Genomic DNA, 16,538 nt, shown 5'->3' with positions numbered 1-16,538 from the left:
GACTTTAGCTAAATCATCCACAGAGATATTGTGGATTTCAACTGGAATAGCCCAATGTCTCTTTAAATCCTATGTGTGCATCACATACTTCAGTTTGACTAACCTGTCTGGTTATTATGCAAGTTTATCAAGGTATGCCCAAATTCAAATCATCTTCTTCTAGCTTTTATAACTTCATAACATGCCTTCAACTATATACGTGGAAAATCACTAGCCTGTACAAATCTGCTTTGTGTGTTTTTAAAAGAAACATTTAATTAAAGGAGTATTTCGTGATCCTAGCATCCTCTGTTTATGACATTTTTCAGTAGATATCCACAAAAAAAGTTTATTTCCAAAATTTCAGTTGATTCCCATTTTGCGTTTGCGAGTTATGCATGATAATGTGTATTACACTGCTCCATAGACAATGTGTTGTAATTTCATTCTGGTATACCAGAACGTAGCCTAATTCAAATTTCATGATATTTTTGCAAATCAAATTAATCTGCAAAAATTTTTGGTACATAAACATTATGTAGCCAGAGGTTTCCAGTGGTATAAAAATCTCAACTTTTTGGGAAAAAGTGGAGGGATGATGCTGTGGATCACAAAATGCCCTTTTAATAATTTTCCTCATTTTTCAAGACCAATAAAACTGACTAATGTGCAGTTGATTTTGACAAATATTTGGTGATTCTTTTTTGTTGAGAGTTCACGATTGTAATTCAAAAGTAGGGTGTGAAACTTCACTCTTTCTTCATCCAAATTTTTAAAAAGTGCATTTTCCTAAGAAACATCTCCAAGTCAAATTCACACATCATAAAAAAATGAAACGGTTGTGTGGGTGACAACAAAGCAATTTTTCTTGAAAAACGTGACCCACTTTGAAATTATGACCTACTTTGCGTATATGTATCACTTCTGTGCTTAATAACTCACTGTGCTAAGACAGTCAGAAATCAGTATTTTATTTATGCATGTATTTTTCTTATCCTTCTTTTTCTTTAAGCAGTAAAACATGATACAATCTAGATTGCATGTAGTGCTCTAGAATAACTGATGAGCATGGGCCTCAGGTTACTATGGAAACACCATGTACACACTAAAACAAGCATTGCCACAATCTTGGATAACACGATTAACCTAAATAGGTGTTTGTACATCATTACCATAATGGTACTCATTCTCTCAAAATCTGGAGTATGTCAGCAGACCTGATATTGGGCTATTCCATTTAAAATCCTCACTACCTCTGTGGAAGACTTTGGAAATATCTTCCACATAGGGAGTATGAATTTCAAATGGAATGAGCACATTAGGAGTATGTCAGCAGACCTGATATTTATATAAAGTCCTGTAAAAGTTGAAATTTTTAAGATGAATCGTTTTTCAGGAGCCATTTTTGTCCAGGTTTAGCCAAATTTTAACTGAAAAACTGTCATGTAGTATGTCAACAGACTTGATATTTAGATATAAAGTCCTTTAAAAGTTGAATTGGACAAATTTGTCGAAGTTTAGCTGAAATTTAACTAAAAAACTTGCTGTGTACCTATTAATATAAAGAAGCCAAAGAGGTTCCTCCTCCCCAAACGATAAACCGCTGCACTGATTTTAGAATGTACACCACAAATGCTGATCATCATTTTCAGATATTTGACTATCTAACAAAATGAGTTTATATCTGATTCGAAAAACACAAAAGGAAGTACTATCCCTGATATACAAACTTTCATATAAGAAATAAAAAGAGGTCTTCTTTGTTTGACCCCTTTTAACACGTTTAAGTACTGTGCTGTAAAATGACTTTTTAGGCACACATTTTGTATAGAGTCGTCTATAAAAGATTGTTTCAGAGATGAGAATAAAATAAATATGTAAGTACTACTAATGGTTAATGGGTATTTGAGTCATCCCTGATATAGAAACTTTCATAAAACTTGCAAAAAAAGTAAAAGGTCTTCTTTGTTTGACCCCTTTTAAATACTGAGTTGTAGCAGAGCTATCTTCAGTAGATAGCACACATGTAATATGACTTTTTAGGCATGTTTTGTATAGAGTCGTCTATAAAAGGGCATATCAGAGGTGAGAATGAAATGAATGAATATGAAAGTACAAATGGTTCCTGGGGATTTAGTATATTGCTACTTCACAATTACTTGACAAAGCGCATCACCGCACAAGTAATTGCAACCCAGATTTGCTCAGTTGTGAGTGTTTTAACACTGCAGTTCTGTATCACAAAAAAAATAAGTAATGGTGGACAAAACCCAGATATGATCAATCTATAAAGTGTCTTAACACTAAAGTTCTGTATCACAGTAAAATAAGTAATGGCAGACAAAACTTACTGAGTATTACATGTTAAATGAAAATTCCTACTCCTTTTGTTGCACAGGACAGCATTTTTTATCCAGTGGCATCTACTTGAAAGTTTGAAACCTAATCTCAACAAGTAAAAATAGAAAAATGCAGCAAATCAATTGTGTCCATCGCTCAACAGTGTCTGGTCCAGCATCTGCACATTGAATTATCTTGTGCTACTGTATCAAGTAATATTGCTATGTTGCCTGTGGACATATCATGAATGGTATTGTGGGTCATTGTCATATATACACCTGTAAGGGAGTCGTGGCTAGTTGAAATAGAAACGTATTATATGTCAGTGTTTGAGCCAGCCAAACATGTACATGCTGGAATTTTATAGACCCCAAATGCCAATCTTCATTTTCAGATTTTTGAATCTCTGAAATGAGCTTATGATTTGAAAATACACAAAAGAGGTGTCATCCCTAATATAAAAACTTTCATATAACTTGCAATAAGAACAAGGTCTTTGTTTGATCTCTTTTTTAAAAAGTGCAGCATTGCAGCACAGCTATCTTCAGAAGATGGCACACATATAAAATGACCTTTTCGGCAGGTTTTGTATAGAGTCGTCTGTAAAAGAGTATATCAGAGGTGAGAATAATAATGAATGAGAGTACAAATGGTTCCTGGGTATTTAGTGTATCGCTACTTCACAATTACTTGACAAAGCACATCAACACACACATTAATTGCTCAACCCAGATTTGCTCAGCCGTGAGTGTTTTAACACTGAAGTTCTGTATCACAATAAAATAAGTAATGGAGGACAAAACTTACTGAGTATTACATGTTAAATGAAAATTCCTACTCTTTTTGTTGCACAGGACAGCTTTTTTATCCAGTGGCATCTACTTGAAACTTTGTAACCTAATCTCAACAAGTAAAAATAGAAAAATGTAGCAAATCAATTGTGTCCATCGCTCAACAGTGTCTGGTCCAGCATCTGCACATTGAATTATCTTGTGCTACTGTATCAAGTAATATTGCTATGTTGCCTGTGGACATATCATGAATGGTATCGTGGGTCATTGTCATACACCTGTAATGAAGTCGTGGCTAGAGGTGCCATCCCTAATGTAGAAACTTTCATGTAACTACTAAGTTGCAGCAGTGCTATCTACAGTAGATAGCACACATGTAATATGACTTTTTAGGCACAATTTGTATAGAGTTGTACAAAAAAGTGCATATCAGAGATGAATAAGAAATGATGAATATGTAAGTACTAATGGTTCCTGGGGATTTTAGTCATCCCTAATATAGAAACTTGCAAAACTTGCAAAAAGAAAGAGGTCTTCTTTGATTGACCCCTTTTAAGTTCTGAGTTGCAGCACAGCTATCTTCAGTAGATAGCACACATGTAAAATGATTTTTTAGGCACGCTTTGTATAGAGTCATCTATAAAAGCGTGTATCAGAGGTGAGAATGAAATGAAAGAATATGAAAGTACAAATGGTTCCTGGGGATTTAGTCTATTGCCATGATTGCTACTTCACAATTACTTGACAAAGCGCATCACCACACACAGTAATTGCACAACCCAGATTTGATCAACCTAAGTGTTTTAACACTGAAGTTCTGTATCACAATAAAATAAGTAATGGCGGACAAAACTTCTTGAGTATTACATGTTAAATGTAAATTCCTACTCCTTTTGTTGCACAGGACAGCATTTTTTATCCAGTGGCATCTACTTGAAAGTTTGTAACCTAATCTCAACAAGTAAAAATAGAAAAATGCAGCAAATCAATTGTGTCCATCGCTCAACAGTGTCTGGTCCGGCATCTGCACATTGAATTATCTTGTGCTACTGTATCAAGTAATATTGCTATGTTGCCTGTGGACATATCATGAATGGTATTGTGGGTCATTGTCATATATACACCTGTAAGGGAGTCGTGGCTAGTTGAAATAGAAACGTATTATATGTCAGTGTTTGAGCCTGGTAAACATGTAGATGCTGGAATTTTATGGAATCCAAATGCCAATCTTCATTTTCAAATTTTTTTAATCTCTAAAATGAGCGTATGATTTGAAAAAAACACAAAAGAGGTGCCATCCTTAATATAAAAACTTTCATATAACTTGCAATAAGAACAAGGTCTTTGTTTGATCTCTTTTTAAAAAAAGTGCAGCATTGCAGCACAGCTATCTTCAGTAGATAGCACACATGTAAAATGACTTTTTAGGCATGTTTTGTATAGAGTCGTCTATAAAAGAGCGTGTCAGAGGTGAGAATGAAATGAATGAATGAAAGTACAAATGGTTCCTGGGGATTTAGTATATCGCTACTTCACAATTACTTGACAAAGCACATCACCACACACAGTAATTGCACAACCCAGATTTGCTCAGTCGTGAGTGTTTTAACACTGAAGTTCTGTATCACAATGAAATCAGTAATAGCAGACAAAACTTACTGAGTATTACATGTTAAATGAAAATTCCTACTCCTTTTGTTGCACAGGACAGCTTTTTTATCCAGTGACATCTACTTGAAACTTTGTAACCTAATCTCAACAAGTAAAAATAGAAAAATGCAGCAAATCAATTGTGTCCATCGCTCAACAGTGTCTGGTCCGGCATCTGCACATTGAATTATCTTGTGCTACTGTATCAAGTAATATTGCTATTTTGCCTGTGGACATATCATGAATGGTATTGTGGGTCATTGTCATATATACACCTGTAAGGGAGTCGTGGCTAGTTGAAATAGAAACGTATTATATGTCAGTGTTTGAGCCTGGTAAACATGTAGATGCTGGAATTTTATAGAATCCAAATGCCAATCTTCATTTTCAGATTTTTGAATCTATAAAATGCGCTTATGATTTGAAAAAACAAAAAACAGGTGCCGTCCCTAATATAAAAACTTTCATATAACTTGCAATAAGAACAAGGTCTTTGTTTGATCTCTTTTTAAAAAAGTGCAGCATTGCAGCACAGCTATCTTCAGAAGATAGCACACATATAAAATGACCTTTTCGGCAGGTTTTGTATAGAGTCGTCTGTAAAAGAGTATATCAGAGGTGAGAATAATAATGAATGAGAGTACAAATGGTTCCTGGGTATTTAGTGTATCGGTACTTCACAATTACTTGACAAAGCACATCAACACACACATTAATTGCTCAACCCAGATTTGCTCAGTCGTGAGTGTTTTAACACTGAAGTTCTGTATCACAATGAAATCAGTAATGGCAGACAAAACTTACTGAGTATTACATGTTAAATGAAAATTTCTACTCCTTTTGTTGCACAGGACAGCTTTTTTATCCAGTGGCATCTACTTGAAAGTTTGTAACCTAATCTCAACAAGTAAAAATAGAAAAATGCAGCAAATCAATTGTGTCCATCGCTCAACAGTGTCTGGTCTGGCAGTGTCTGGTCTGAGTGTTTTAACACTGAAGTTCTGTATCACAGTAAAATCAGTAATGACAGAAAAAAACTTTCTGAGTATTACATGTTGAATGGAAATTCCTACTCCTTTTGTTGCACAGGACAGCTTTTTTATCCAGTGACATCTACTTGAAAGTTTGTAACCTAATCTCAACAAGTAAAAATAGAAAAATGCATCAAATCAATTGTGTCCATCGCTCAACAGTGTCTGGTCCGGCATCTGCACATTGAATTATCTTGTGCTAGTGTATCAAGTAATATTGCTATGTTGCCTGTGGACATATCATGAATGGTATTGTGGGTCATTGTCATATATACACCTGTAAGGGAGTAGTGGCTAGTTGAAATAGAAACATATTATATGTCAGTGTTTGAGCCGGGTAAACATGTAGATACCAGGATGACCTATCAGGTATTCAGGATTGTCATGTTGTGCATAGAACATTGAGCACATGCTTTGATGTAGATGGACAGGATATTGGATTAGAATTTACTCTGAAGGTACTTTCAAGGCTGTGGTTGTCATTTTAAGAATTGATATAGCAAATTGACACATTGAAATTGTCACTAGGATCCACAACATGCTCATCTATCAAGGCACATTTCTTTAACCCCAATACAGTTGCACATTCATTGAATGACCTTTGAAAATTTGGGTACACAAACTCATACTCTGCAACTTGGAGGTCAAATTTTGCTCTATGATTGTTTAATTGAGGTTATTGAACTATGGCATTGGGATGATGCCATAGTGTTTATGGCCAATGGAAGTATACTAAGATGGATGCAAGAACTCAGTTAGTCCACATCACTATTAAAATAGAGTAACACAGCAGATGATGGGGGAGCAATTGTGTGATATTGTACGAAAATATGTGCTTTGGAGCAAATTGTTTGACAAATTATCAATAGGAGCCTATCCAGGACTAGTTGAAATTACCTTCTTTTGTGACATATTTTAGGAAATTTAGAGACTTTTTAGAGAGAAGTAATTCATTGGTAGATCTCCAGTGCAGTCACCTTTGGAGCCTTATTTAGTTGAGCACTCCATTATAATGTCACTTTGAAGGTGTCTCGGGAAGTATTTCTTGAGCTGCATATCTCCTTGTCTTGGGTAGGCATCAAACAATTCTATGATGTCTCTGGACTTAGGACCAGACTGTGGTGGGCTAAACCGGTTTTAAAGGATCCCAACCGTCCCGCTTCCCTCAGAGCATACTCCAGTGCTGATATGAACTTCATCAGCCAAAATGATCCCCGAGCACCTGCGTACACACCAAACCTTGTGCAGCAAGCTCAAAAGGACATCCTCAGACGGTGTGTCCATGAAGTCAATAATATTAAAGTCAATAATAAAGTCAATAATACGGGAATGTAGATTCAGGTCTGGGCATTTACAAAACATAGATCCTATTCAACGGGTTTATATCTCAATATTAATTGTAACCTTCACCGTATACTTTTTTCATCTTTTATGACTAACTGGATGTTGCTATAGGTACAAACTGGATAACCATTTAAAATGATTCTTTGCAATAGCGAATGCAATGCTCTAAATAGAATTGCACCATGCCCAGATAACACACTGACGTCTGTCCGACGTCGGATATAAGGAGCTAGCAAAGTCGACCGGACGCCGGGATTCGTGGTCGGGTGCTCATCGGGGTGCATCCTGCCGTCGACACGTAAAAGACGTTGTTCCAACGCTGGGCCGCTCGTTTTGCCTACTGTCATGCCGATTTTATTCCGATGTTTAAAAGGGTTGTCCCGACGTGGGACCAACTTTTTCATGTCGACTTGAAAAGGACGCCGTTCGACTTAGGGGACAATGTTTTGCCGGCTACGGACCTTACTTATGCCGACGAGAAAAGTACGTTGGATTGTTTCAGGGCCAACTCTTTGCCTACGCAAGTGCCGATGGTATCAGGCATGAGAATTTTCAGTTTAAAAACTGAATTCAGTTTTTTTTATAGTCAAAATTTACGCAACTTTATTTAATTTCAGCCTGTTTTTGGTACTTTTTGCCCAATTTCACGCGCATTTTCAGTTTTTTCAGTTTTTTTTAGGAAAGTGCAGTCTCATGCCTGTGGTATGCCAACATAAAAAGTATGTTGGTTTTACCCCGGGGTTTTGCTTACACTTTTTGCCAACGGTCCTGCTGATTGTATACGACATGATGGTCCGACTTCGTAAAGTACGGCAACGGAAGTTGTGAAGGCATCGTAGTGACGAGAATCCTAGTTGTAAACAATATAAAACCATGACGTAGTCATACACCGACCATGATAAAGTAAAGTACATCATGTAGTAAATGTATGACCCCGTGGTTAAACATGTTTCTGTTGACCGTTTTCTTTCACAAACATCAGTAAACGTCTGTGCCTACCTGTTTCGAGATTTAAAAAAGATCTAATATAGCAATACATTAGGCCCTAAATGGTTAAACATGAGTGAATTTGATGTAGGCCTAGTTTAATAGGTTTACACGTTAAAAATTCAAATTGGAAGAAAAATATTTAGAAAATACTTACTTGAACCTGCATAGGCCTAAGCTAGATCCTTCTACTTCTACGCAAGTGCTTGTCAAATCCTGCTCGGCAACTAGACAACACTTATCTCCTCATCACTCTTCAATGAATACGAGCAGCAATCATATAAACAGTATAATGTACAGCCAAAAAGATATAATATTATCCATAACTTCCAAAAAATATTAACGATAGGCCTATAGCGTTTGTCTCGTTGTGCCATTTGAATTTCAACTGCCACACACTGATGTATATGTAATTGTACGTAGCGTGCATTGGCTGTACATGTTTACGGCAACGGAGGCCACAAGTTCACTTCCAACACTGGGCAACAGGGGTTAAGATCAGTTTAAATGTTATAACGGTTTTGTATAGTCTCATCACCCGTGAGCTGCCTACTCATTTCAAAACAAACATCGTCATCATAATAGCTAGCCTATGACTGGGTCATCATTTCAACTCTAAAATCGAGATTATAATATTGCTAGTAGGCCTAGGCATGTGCCTATTTATTTTTGGGGAAATCTTTTTGTTTTGCGTTAGTCATTTACACAGGTTATTATTATTATGACGTGAATTTTAACATTGTTCAACACATTATTAGTATAGCACTTTCGACCAGGTAATGTAGGCCTACAGAACAGGTATAAAGATGAGCCATTGCCGGGGGGTGCTATGAATTAATTAATAGGCCTACCCCATTCCAGGCAAAGAAATTTTAACCCAATTTTGCAATTTAAATTATGCAAATAAAGATCGCCCTATACGTATATAGGCCTATACGGTTCACTGTCGTTGGACCAACGTTTTACCGACTACCCATAAAAGACGCCGTAAATCGACCGACGGTCCGACTTTTTTCCGACTATGCATGAAAGACGCCGGCTGACTGTTGTTGGCCCGACGTCCTTCCAACTATCTGAAGAAGACGTCGTTACATTGCTGTAGGCCCGACGCCGTTCCGTAGAAGCAAGGGCGACTCCGACGTGTTCCCACCATGTCCAACCTATTGCCAACGTAGGCCCGACGTATCGGTGTTTACTGGGTGGTTCATATTATACAGATGCGCAAAAAATATCAAATGTTGAAAGCCTTTGGCCAACCAAGCTATACAGATTATAATTCATTAGTCTAAAAAGAAGCATGCCATGTATCATTACACATGCTTCAAGAATGCAATTCAGCAAACCTTTAGTGAACCAATTAAGCTATAGCAGGTCAATGTCATGCACATCAGCACAGATCCAATCATGATCATCTTATAAATTGAAGTGTTTATGATGAGTTAGAATTCAATTTATTCATAATAGCTGTGTGTCACTTGTAGTTTTGGATGTGTTAACTTGACATTCAGCAGGAGGAGGCCATCATTGTTTCATGCAACATTAATGTGCATAAAGTTCACATGTCGGTTTGGGAAATTGAGTGGGCATAGGTAGGACTTGCGCCAAGGGTTTGATCATAGAGAAAATGGACTTAGGGAGATGTTTCATGAGATTTTGCTGGGTTTCTTTTATAGATTTATTCATTGCTCTAAAAAGAAGCACATCATCATCATATACATTATACACATGTATCAAGAATCAGCATCTGCAAGCATTTGATGAACTGAGCTATAGCAGTTGGGTCAATGTCATGCACACCTGCACAAAGCCAGGCATGATCATCTTATAAATTGAAGTGTTTATCATGAGTTGGAATTGAATTAGCCATGTGTCACATGTAGAAACATGTGTTAACTTGACATTGAGGGCCATCAAATGCTTAAAGTTCATGTGTGGATGTGATGACATTGCAAATTGATTGGGCATAGTTAGGATTAGTGGGAAGGGTTTAATTTGAAAGAAATTGGACTTTGGTGAGACTGCTATTTATAAATGCTGGGTCATCAGAGGAAGATGTTTCACTGAGATATGCAGTTTTTGCTGGGTTTATTTTACAGATTAATTCATTGCTCTAAAAAAAGAAGCACAACATCATGTGTCTTACACAATTACACATGCATCATGATCATATTCAGCAAGCTATTGATCGAACCAAGCTATAGCAGTTCAATGTCATGCACATCTGCACAAAGCCAGGCATGGTCATTAGTCTTAAAAGAAGCATACCTTGTGTCATTACACATGATCCAAGAATGCAATTCTGCAAACCTTTAGTGAACCAAGCTACAGCAGGTCAATGTCATGCACATCTGCACAGATCCAATCATGATCATTAGTCTAAAGAAGCATACCATGTATCATTACACATACTCCAAGAATCCAATTCTGCAAACCCTTAGTGAACCAAGCTACAGCAGGTCAATGTCATGCACATCAGCACAGATCCAATCATGATCATCTTATAAATTGAAGTGTTTATGATGAGTTAGAATTCAATTTATTCATAATGGCTGCATGTCACTTGTAGTTTTGGATGTGTTAACTTGACATTCAGCAGGAGGAGGCCATCATTGTTTCATGCAACATTAATATGTGCATAAAGTTCACATGTAGGGTTGGGAAATTGAGTGGGCATAGCTAGGACTTGCGCCAAGGGTTTAATTTGAGAGAAAATGGTACCGTAGAATTCCGTCTACAAGCATATATGCCTCTAAACGAGGTATTTTTGATGAAAGAGACGAAGGCAAATACCCTCCACAAACACATTACAATAGATTGGTCTTACAATAATACGTGTTTGTACAGTAGCCAATCAGTAATATAGTTGTTCAAACTCCAAATAATGTTTTTGTGGAGAATTTCTGCCTCTTGTCTCTTGCATTAAAAAAAACCCGTTTAGAGGCATATATGTGACTCCTCGCCACAACTGAGCCCGGATGTCGCCAGTGCCACTATTGAGATATGCTCCATCGAACTTAACAATAAACAATAGGAAAGAAAGGATTTATTGACTGTTTTATTGATTTTTCACTACTTAAATGTCAAGTACTATAGACATGATATACATCATTTTAAAGCTAATTTCAAGCAGAATATTTTGGTTGAATATCTCAAAAATGATGATTGGCGACATCCGGGCTCAGTTGTGGCGAGAAGTCACATATATGCTTGTAGACAAGGTTTTACGGTATTTGGTGAGACTGCTATTCATAAAGCTGGGTCATCAGAGGGATATTTTTCCCTGAGATATGCTGCAGCTGGATTTATTTTACAGATTAATTCATTGTTCTAAAAAGAAGCACAACACCATGTGTCATACACAGTTACATATGCATTAAGAATCCAATTCGGCAAGCCTTTGAACCAAGGTATAGCAGGTCAATGTTATGCACATCTGAATAGAGCCAGGCATGATCATCTTATAAATTGAAGTGTTTATCATGAGTTGGAATTGAATGAGCCATGTGTTACATGTAGAAAGATGTGTTAACTTGACATTGAGGACAGGAGGACGCCATCAAGTACACATTGTGTCATGCTACAAATGTGTGTAAAGTTTATGTGGTGATGTGATAAAATTGCAAAATGAGTGGGCATAATTAGGACATGCAGGAAGGATTTGATTTGAGAGGAAATGGTCTTTGGTGAGACTGCTATTCATAATGCTGGGTCATCAGAGGGAGATGTTTCCCTGAGATAGGCAGTTTTGTTGGGTTTATTTTTACAGATTAATTCATTGTTCTAAAAAGAAGCACAACATTGTGTTTCATACACAATTACACATGCATCAAGAATCAACTTCCGCAAGCCTTTGATGAACTGAGCTATAGCAGTTGGGTCAATGTCATGCACACCTGCACAAAGCCAGGCATAATCATCTCATAAATTGAAGTGTTTATGATGAGTTGGAATTGAATTAGCCATGTGTTACATGTAGAAAGATGTGTTAACTTGACATTGAGGACAGGAGGACGCCATCAAGTACACATTGTGTCATGCTACAAATGTGGTAAAGTTTGTGTGGTGATATGATAAAATTGCAAACTGAGTTAAGAGAAACTGGATTTCATTGAGATCATGGAATGGTGAGACTGCAATGCACAAATGTTGGGTTGTCAGATTGGGATGATGTTTCGCTTAAATTTTAGTTTATAGATTGAAATTAAATAGTTACATGCAATGTTTCCCTTAGAATGGGTTATTTTAATTTCTAAGATTAAAAATTAACACTCAATTTTTCCCTTTGATGTGATATTTTAATTAAAATTAGAATTAAAATTAACACTTGATGTTTTCCTTAGATGTGAAATTTTAAATAAGATTTTAAAATTAACAGTCCATGTTTCCCCAAAATGTAAGATTTTAATTTAGATTAAAATTAAAACACTCAATTGAACTAAATTTAGCACATTTGATTTCTGTGATTTCATTTGGCATTACATTTTAATTAAGACTTTCATGTAGCAGAATAATCGAGGATAGAGATTTAGATTGAGTTAAAATTAGCACTCAATTGAACCAAATTTACCGCATTTTAATTAACTGTATAATGACTTTTATTTGGCAGAACACGTGGGTAGAGATTTATCATATTAAGTATCCTCTGGCGTGTTTAATTGTAAAAAAATTCAAATTGGAGTGATGAAATATCGGTGCATGTTTATTTGTTATCTGGCTAAGTTGTATCAAAAATTTTAAAATGCTGGAATCTGTTTCAAGGTGCCCTTCTTGCTTAGTCTAATACCAAATACTGGCAATCAATTATAGTAATAAAAATGCTTTCTTCTTCATAAACTGTAACCTTTAGAAAGTGTGAGCATGTGGATAGATATTAGAGCCAAGATTAATGAGTGCTTCTCCTCAGATTTCTGTACTGTCAATGTCAATGTCATGATTACACCTGTCGTATTCATGTCATACATTGATGCATCTTGCAGGACAACAGACTAACTCAATAGTCTAGTCAATGTATGGTTAATTTCACCTTGGTTTGGGGCGGACATTTTATAAATGAATTTAGAAGAGCAGCAACAACACCACTTGCATTACATTCCAGATGTTAAATCTACATCATATGCAAAATTTGAGAAAAAATGAACGAGTCCGCTTTTATTTTAGGGCCATTTGTCTATAACTGGTCTTTACATGTAGCCCTATGGAGAGAGTGCCCTTTGAGGGCGCTTATAACCACCATTTTAGGAACAAAATGTGATTTAAAAAAACCGACTTGTACTGAATTTTCTAAAATTTTCAGAGTATGTAGTATGAACATGTAGAAATATAATCAAGTTGTTGCCCAACCTGCTCTTCTCCGAAAAAATAAAAAGTCCTATACCTCAATGATAATGAAACCTATTTGGCTGAGACAAAATTGCAACAGAAAGATTTTCTTTTTGTTTCAAGTATCTCTAAAAAAGGAAAGGAAGTTGTGGAAATCTGAGCAAACAGTTCTTGAGTTATTAGGCAACAAGGTATCTTGTCAAAAGTTCAGCTTCACAGATGTTCAAAAATGCTCTTGATAAAAAAGGTCTCAAATTGTTCTAAAATGCTGAAATTCGTTTAAAAGAAACCATGAAACAAATAAGTCCTGTTTTTAGTCTACTACCAATCAAAACATACTTTCTTCTTCCTCAACTGTAACCTTTAGTAAATGTGAGCACTTAGATAGATATTAGAAAGAAGATTAATGAGCACTTCTCCTCAGATTTCTGTACTATCAATGTCAATGTCATGATTACACCTGTCATACTCATGTCATACATTGATGCATTGTGCAGGACAACAGACTAACTCAATAGTGTAGTCAATTAATGGTTTGGCTGAGACAAAAATACAACATAAACATTTTTTGTTGCAAGTATCTCTAAAAAGGAGAAATAAGGAAGTTGTGGAAATCTGAACAAACAAGTTCTTTGGCAGCAATGTAACTTCTCAATAGTTTGGCTTATATAGATGTTCAAAAATGCTCTGATTTTGATTTTTTTTAAAGGGTCTCAAATTGGTTTTGTTTATTTCTAAAATGCTGAAATCTGTTTTAAAAGAAACAATGAAACAACTGAGGTCTGTTTTTAGTCTACTACTAATCAATTTAGTAAGTGTGAGCATGTAGATAGATATTAGAGACAAGATTAATGGGTGTTTCTCCTCAGATTTCTGTACTGTCAATGTCAATGTCATGATAACACCTGTCATACTCATGTCATACATTGATGCATTGTGCAGAACAACAGACTAACTCAATAGTCCAGGCAATGTATGGTTTGGTTGAGACAAAATTGCAACAAAGATATTTTTGTTGCAAGTATCTCTAAGGCCCTTCACAATTAATTCTTAGTTTCCTGTTTCATGGTTGAAAACAAGGGATGAGGCGACTTTTAATTATTAATTATTAATTATCTATTATTTTCTTTATTTTAAAACAAGTGGTCGCATCCTACATCAACCTGTTTTGATCGGAACATGCATTTAATTATTTTACAACTATGTTTGATTTTATACATTTAGTAATGGTACAGTTATGTTCTTTGTTTATTCATCATTATAGTTGATACAAGCAAAGTCAGAAAGTAGCAAATGGAAGTCATTAAAAGTTATTTTAAAAGAGAAAATACAAAATAAAAATAAAATAATTAAATATTTTGCAATTCTCTACTTTGGACGCGCGCGTGAAACAGGAAACTAAGAATTAATTGTAAAGGGCCTAAAAAGGAGAAAAAAGGAAGTTGTGAAAATCTGAACAAACAGTTCTTGATTAATTAGGCAACAATATAACTTCTCAAAAGTTTGGCTTCGTAGACATTCAAAAATGCTCAGATTTGGATAAAAAAAGGTCTCAAATTGTTTTGTTTTTTTTCTCTAAAATGCTGAAATCTGTTTTTAAGAAACCATGAAACAAATAAGTCCTGTTTTTAGTCTACTACCAATCAAGAAATGTTTTCTTCATCAACTGTAACCTTTAGTAAGTGTGAGCATGTAGATAGATATTAGAGAGAATATTAATGACTGCTTCTCCTCAGATTTCTGTACTATCAATGTCAATGTCATGATTACACCTGCCATACTCATGTCATACATTGATGCATTTTGCAGGAGAACAGACTAACTCAATAGTCCAGGCAATGTATGGTATGGCTGAGACAAAATTAAAACAGAAAGATTTTTTTTGTTGCAAGTATCTCTCAAAAGGAGAAAAGAGGAAGTTGTGGAAATCTGAACAAACAGTTCTTGAGTTATTAGGCAACAAGGTATCTTGTCAAAAGTTTGGCTTCATAGACGTTAAAAAATGCTCTGATTTTAATCAAATTGGGTTTTTTCTAAAATGCTGAAACCATGAAACAAATGAAGCCTGTTTTTATTTTAGTCCACTACCAATCAAAAAATGCTTTCTTCTTCATCAACTGTAAGCTTATTTTGTATAGTGTACATGTATGCACATAGATAGATATTAGTAGAGACAAAATTAATGGGCACTTCTCCTCAGATCAATGTCATGGTTACACCTGCCACGGACTAATTCAATAGTCTTGTCAATATATGGCTTGGCCTAGCCTATAGACAAAATTGCAAGATTTTTTTGTTGCAAAAATCTCTAAAAGCCCTCCTGAAGAATTTATCATAGAAGGAGAAAAGGGGAAGTTATGGAAACCTAACAATTCAAAAATGCTTTGATTTTGATTGAAACGGTCTTCAATTGTTTTTTCTAAAATGCTAAACCATGAAACCCTAGTGGCACTTCCCTGATAAAACAAATAAGTCCTGGTTATGGTCTATGCTTTCTTCTTCATCAAGTGTAAGCTTATTTTGTAACTGATGGATGATTGATTATCAGATAAATGAATAGATTTCTCATCTGTACTACCAATGTCAATGTCATGATTACACCTGCTGTAGCTTGTATCATCTAATTGATGCAGGAGGACTAACCCACAGGCTACTCAAGGTCAATATGCTCTTTGAGTGTGGCAAAATTCATTCATTGGAAATGGCAAGATTTGTGGTATTGATGTCGTAGAAAAAGTATGACTGAAAGGGTGCATTGAAATTTTGGGGTGTGATTTGGAGGTAATGGTCACTTATTGACAATTTTTCAAAGATTTTTTATTGAACTTTCATTGGGGCGTATTCCTCAATTTAGTCGGTTCAACAAGTCTTGAAGTTCTTGAGATAAATTTAGGAAAAAATGTTTTGGTATTAATTGACCTTTACGTTAGACCCACAAATCAACAGAACTGCAATTTCGTTATTTGTATTCTGTGGAAGATTCCATCTTCTTTGATGCACATAACCTTTTTGGTAAAAGGTATGAACTTTTCTTAGAAAATGATGTAAGATTTAGTATGAACAACTCATGTCTGTAACATTTAGCAATGACCTTTAA

The 16,538-nt window shown here is 35.6% G+C and overlaps 1 protein-coding gene across 4 annotated transcripts in view; it reads left to right on the top strand.

The window, feature by feature from the left end:
* LOC140171644 (phosphopantothenoylcysteine decarboxylase-like) overlaps positions 1 to 16,538 on the top strand; it is a 182,197-nt gene that overhangs the window by 149,909 nt on the left and 15,750 nt on the right. The gene's annotated exons all lie outside the window — the stretch shown is intronic.

Source organism: Amphiura filiformis, chromosome 15 (assembly GCF_039555335.1).
Source record: "Amphiura filiformis chromosome 15, Afil_fr2py, whole genome shotgun sequence".
In the NCBI taxonomy this organism is placed as follows: Eukaryota; Metazoa; Echinodermata; class Ophiuroidea; order Amphilepidida; family Amphiuridae; genus Amphiura; species Amphiura filiformis.
This window is presented reverse-complemented; position numbering and strand designations above follow the sequence as displayed.